The sequence below is a fragment of the Lepisma saccharinum genome, chromosome 28 (assembly GCF_977018435.1).
Source record: "Lepisma saccharinum chromosome 28, izLepSacc3.1, whole genome shotgun sequence".
In the NCBI taxonomy this organism is placed as follows: domain Eukaryota; kingdom Metazoa; phylum Arthropoda; class Insecta; order Zygentoma; family Lepismatidae; genus Lepisma; species Lepisma saccharinum.
In genome coordinates, this window is record NC_139256.1 from 3,517,968 (window position 1) to 3,524,005 (window position 6,038).

Below are 6,038 nucleotides of genomic sequence, written 5' to 3' on the forward strand. Positions count from 1 at the left end.
GTAGAATAGCAAAGACAACTTGTTCCGAGGGCAAAAAATTGTTTCTATCCCAGTGTTCTCCAATTTTGTTAGTTTCTTGATTTACTCCTGTTGCGTTGTTGTTTTTTTGTTATATTTTTTCTTTTTGCTCATTTATTTTTTTATTGTTCTTTGATTTTTACTTCGCTTTTTGTGCCACTTTTGGCTAATTTGCGAAGATGGGGAAGAGTGATGATATGATGAAATTGACCAGAAATACCCATGCGCAGGCCGAGATTCGAACCCAGGACCCCTGGCACCGTAGCACAATGTAACCACTCCGCCAGGCGGTCGGATTTCATTGTTGTGAGCGTGAAGTGAGAAAGCGGAATAATGATTTGTATTACTCTGGAATGCTACAAACACAAGCATGAAAACCTATTTCCAGGCATAGGAAGGAAAAAGGAGCATCGGAACATTGACTGGCACTCGAATGACATCTAAAGCATCAATTTACAATAAAATGAAGAAATACGATTTACGAGTTAGCACACATCAAGCGTTACTATTCAGGTACGTTGTTGATAGATGCACGAATATGTTGTTACATTTTCAAAAATAACTTCAAAGGTTATATTGTTTTATATTTTAAAAAAAGTCTCATCCATAACAACAGGAACTCACACACCTGTGCCTACACTTCCAGCGACACCACTGCATAACTGCATCAAAGATCAAAGGTCAACAGTTCCTAACTTTTAGGAACGAAGGGAAGTTTTATTCTTTCAGCTGGGGGTGAAATGTACGGTAGGCACTATGGTTGAATATTGTGCATTTTTTTTGTATGACATAAATATCTGTATCATCAAAAGTAGTGTGTAGTATGTAATAAGGGATGATGTCAATAGCAATTAACACTTCAAGAGATGTTTTTAGAAGATACCTATAGAAAAATGTACTATTTGTGTCATATTTCTAAATTTTATATCAACTTAATGACCCCCCCCCCCACAAACAAATAATTTACCTTCATTTAACACTGTTAAACTTTTGAAACATGGACTTGGTTTACAAAGCCTCCCTGATAACTCGTGAGCCTCCTGGAGATCAATTCTAGCTACGGTCCTGGTTCCTTATCTCATATTGGAGCTTGGGTCAGCCTCCATCCACCCTGCAAGTTTGAATCAAGGTCACTGAAACACCCTGTATAAGTAAGAATCAGGTGAGAACGTCACGTTTCCACATTCTAGCAAGGAATAAATGATCCTGCCACTTTCAAAATTTATGAGATTTTTATGCTGAAGGTGAAGGGTTATGATCAAATATTCCTCCTAATTTTCAGATTTTTCTTCCACGGTGTTCCCAACCTGGTGTGAAATATTATTTGTATTTGAGAGGCAAGTACTGGGTTTATGGCTAGCATTATATGAATTTTATGCAACCCTAATGTTCATAGAAAAAAAAAGTTAAGTTACTGTTTATCAACCAGCGGATATGTTTGCACTATGCAGTTTTCAGCATATCTTCTATGCCTATCTCAATACACATGGAAAAAGTTATATATTACAGTATTTTAAAAAAGTTAACAATTTTGCCCTTCGGAACATATACCTGACTGATCATTTTCACATGATGCAATTTATTTTTAATTCATTTTATACTCAGAAGAACTCATCAGTAATAGACATACAGGTTAAAAAATGTGTACCCACCAGGAATCGATCTCTGAACCCCTCGATTACAATGCAACAGCATTAGGCCTATGCTAAGGGAGAGGTCCCATTCCCGGGAGAAACAAGCTCTCTAAAGTGTAAATCACCAACCCTGAGACCTTCGTCAGCTGCGTCAGCTGATTCATGACCACAATCATCTGCTGTTACACTCATAGTTCGCCGCACCTATTCATTTTATATAAGAGCCTCTGAATGTGAGAACCCACTCTCAAAACATCAGACGAATATGCAGCCGCATACATTGTTACTCTCCCGGTCATTCTCTCTTTCATAACCCTTAAAACTGCAGACACTGACACACCACTGCACTGGGATATCAACTTAACCACTTCATATACTGGTTTCTCAGGATACCACTGACAGAACGTTACATAAATATTGAGTAGAATCGGTTTCTCACCCCTTTTCAAAGGCTGTCCTTGCTGGTGTTTTGAAAACAAGCTCGGAGAACACGGAGACCTTCCCACACACATAGAACTCTGCATGTTATTTTTCTAAGAATAAGTCAGGCAATATTACTAAGTTGCACTACTTCCTTGCTGTTCACATGATTATTTTTAGAAAATAACCACCAATGTTATAAAATATCATTATGTACACAAATCTCTAAGCTCATTGAAAGTTACAATGCATATTACTACAAAATGTTCACACTTACCTTGGCTTGCCATGTCACCATGTCACCGTGGATATCCCTCCATCCTGGTCACCAAGCAAATATCACGAGCTGCCTCACATACCACTACCACCAAGAAACCTGCTGCCACCAACCCACCTGCACTCATCACCCAATATCATCCCCACCTCAACAAAATCAGGCACACACTGCACTCTCTTCTCCCAATCCTCCACAGTGATCCCGAAACCAAAAACATATTTCCCGACAAACCCAGGGTGGTTTTCAAACGCCCCCCTAACCTCCAAAACATCCTGGTCCACAACACTCCTTCACCACACATCCAACACCCCCCTGCCGATAAATGCAACCGACCCAGGTGCAAGACCTGCACCATCCTCATCACTTCTCACACCCTCCATCCAGGTGCACACGGCCACTGGCAAATTTACCCTCCATCCCAAAGGGACCTGCCATGCCTCAAACCTTATCTACATCCTCACCTGCAACATCTGTGGTGATTTTTACCTGGGGGAAACATAAACGGCCCTCAACCTCCGCATCAATAACCACCGCTCCTCCACCCACAACCTGGACTTCACTGTCGCCGTCCACACCAACCACCACAACATCAGTTTCAACGACTGCTTCCGGGTAGCGATCATCCACCTCCTACCCCAACCAGCCAACACCTCTGTTCGCAAAAGAAGGGAGGGGGCCTATATATCGGCCATGAGTGCAACCACTCCACCTGGCCTGAACAAGGCCACCCAGTAATGCCCAACCCTCACCCACCCTCCCGCCTCATCCTACACACTCACAGTTTACGACGAGCCTGGTGACGAAACAGTGTTTTTTTCGTTCGACGCACCGCTTCTTCTTCAATGGGGACCTGGCAACTCTGCAGGACCCCAACTTCCGGTTCCGTCTTCTGTTTCTTCTCACACCGATGATGCTATAAATTAGCGAAAATTTTGAATTTTCCTACTGTCCGGTGAGTGTTTCCTTTTACCTTATTTGATTTTTAAAAAACAAATATATATATTTATACGTGGTGTGCTGAAAACATACAAGCAACTTTTTTTTAAAAAATCACCATGAATCAGTCGTTAGTTTATGTACAGTTTTTTTCACTGTGGACTCTGAAACAAGTAATGCTTGCTTCCAATCTTCCATAAACAGGAGTAGATATGCATATTTCTGTGCGTGTTCACTTGTGTACTTCAGTAATAAACATTTATTGCTCACTGTCACTACAGAGTTAAGAAACATAAATGTATTGTACTTCTATTTTTCTTATTTTACAATGCTTTTCTGCCAGCTGTGTTTAATAATGATGACTACGATGAAATGGTGCTTTTGGCCAGGATTCAAGCATGGGAGTTCTGGTAGCAAGGGTGCTCAGTATGCACAGCCACCTGGGTGGCAGGAAATGTAAAGTACACCACCTTATGTTCTATGTTCTATGTATGTTCTATGTAGCACAGTGTTTCTAAAGTATTTGTATTGAATAGGGTGAAGGTGAAGCCCACTTATCATCCATGTTAACATAGCCATTGCCACATAAATTGTTTCAAAGAATATATTTATGGGACACGCATACCAGTTCTATCCATTACTTGCAATAACAGTATTTGCATTATTTACAATAACAGTAGCATTCCAGTCAGGTTTCAATTTCTAAATTAGGCATCCTCTTAATTATTTTTTGAACATTATCATTAAATATATCTTACCAAACTAACAATATAAAAGAATGACATTTTGTTTGCAAAACGATGTCTAAAACTGCAACTAAATAATCAATCATACAATTTTAATGAATGAATTTTATTTTCAGCTAGCTAAAAAAATATTATTAATGTACAGTACAGTGGTTAGATTATGAGATTGAGCCACAGACTATCTCCTAAAATACAAGTACAGCTGGAATGGAGCATAGGAACATGTCATTCTGCATCAAATCATACAGAAAAAGGCAAAAATTTAACCCACTATCTTGGATTTCATTTTCACATTTTTTTTATAAAAAATAAAAAAAAACTTTTAATATTTATATTTACTGTTAATGCTCATCAAATATGCAATAATTATTTCAAGACCTTATTCCTGCTCACTCGATTATTAGAATTTGTTGAAAATTTGCATTTGTCTTAAGAATTGAGTGAACTTGCTTGGAAATGTAGAATTTCATGAAATTTTCAACACTAAAAATTCTCTCTAAGGCATTTACAAAACATGGGTTGCTTTCAAATAGATTTTCGTTATAGTCTCCCATGAAAATGGTTGAAAATTGCTAGTGATAGTTTAATATATGTGCAGGATAATCCAGGATAGAAGTTCTCTTTGCCAATTAAAGAAACACAAAATGTAGTGAAACAAAAAAAAAATATTGCACAGTGAAGTACATACTCTATGTGATCAGAAGTATCCGGACACCCACCTGAAAATGAAGTACAAGTTTGGACAACCCTCCATCGGGAACACTGGCAGTCAATACAGTGTTGGCCCACCCTTAGCCTTGATGACAGCATTCACTCTCACAGGCATACTTTCAATCAGATGCTGGAAGGTTTCCTGAGGAATGGCAGCCCATTTCTTGCGGAGCCCAAAATGGGAAGAGGTATCAATGTATATTGGTGTGGTTTAGCACGAAGTCGGTGTTCCAAAACATCCCAGAGATGTTCTATGGGATTCAAATCAGGACTCTGTGCAGGCCAGTCCATGTGAGACGTTGTTGTCATCAAACCACTACCCCACAAGCCCTGCAGTATAGATGGGTGCTCGGTTGTGTTGAAAGACACAATGGTCATCCCCGAACTAGTCTTCGACGGTAGGCATCATGGAAGCTGTTAAAATGTCAACATAAGCTTGTGCCGTGACATTGCCATGTAAAACAACAAGGGGGTCAAGCCCCCTCCAGGAGAAACATGACCACACTGTAACCCCACCACCTCCAAATTTCACTGTCGGCACTATACAGACTGGTAGATGTCATGCACCAGGCATTCGCCACACCCACACCCTACCATCGGATCACCACATTGTGTACTGTGATTCATCACCCGCACAACAGTTTTCCACTGTTCTATGGTCCAGTGTCGAAGCTCCTTGCACCACACGAGGCGGCATTTGTCTGTGTGATGTTTGACTTATGGGCAGCTGCTCGGCCATGGAAACCAAGTTGCCGCACCTTGCGCCAAACAGTAATGGTGCTTGGAGTAGTCCTGATGCAGTTCGGAATTCCTGTGTGATGGTGCGATGGATGATTGACGATAATGCTGTACGACCTTCTTCAACACTCGATGGTCTCTGGAGGTTAACATGGGAGGTTGGCCTGCACGCTTTTGGGTTGTACACTTCCCTTCATTATAACATCGGAAACTGTGGACAAAGGGATGTTTAGGAGGGTGCACATCTAACACACAGACTTCCTACACAAGTGGCACCCAACCAACTGACCACGTTGAAAGTCTGGGAGTTCCTCAGACCATCCCATACTGCTGCCTCTCACCGTCCGGATACTTTTGATCACATAGAGTATCTTGGATTCATTTTTAACACAGTTGTCACCACTTATCATAACGAGACACTGGTTCTTTAACACCTACAAATGTTCAATGTATTCACCACAGGTGACACGGCACGTATCAACACAATAGGAACGCAAACAGTTTGTGCGTGCATGTTTTGTTCATATCTCTGCTGCTAGGTGACATTCAAATCACCCA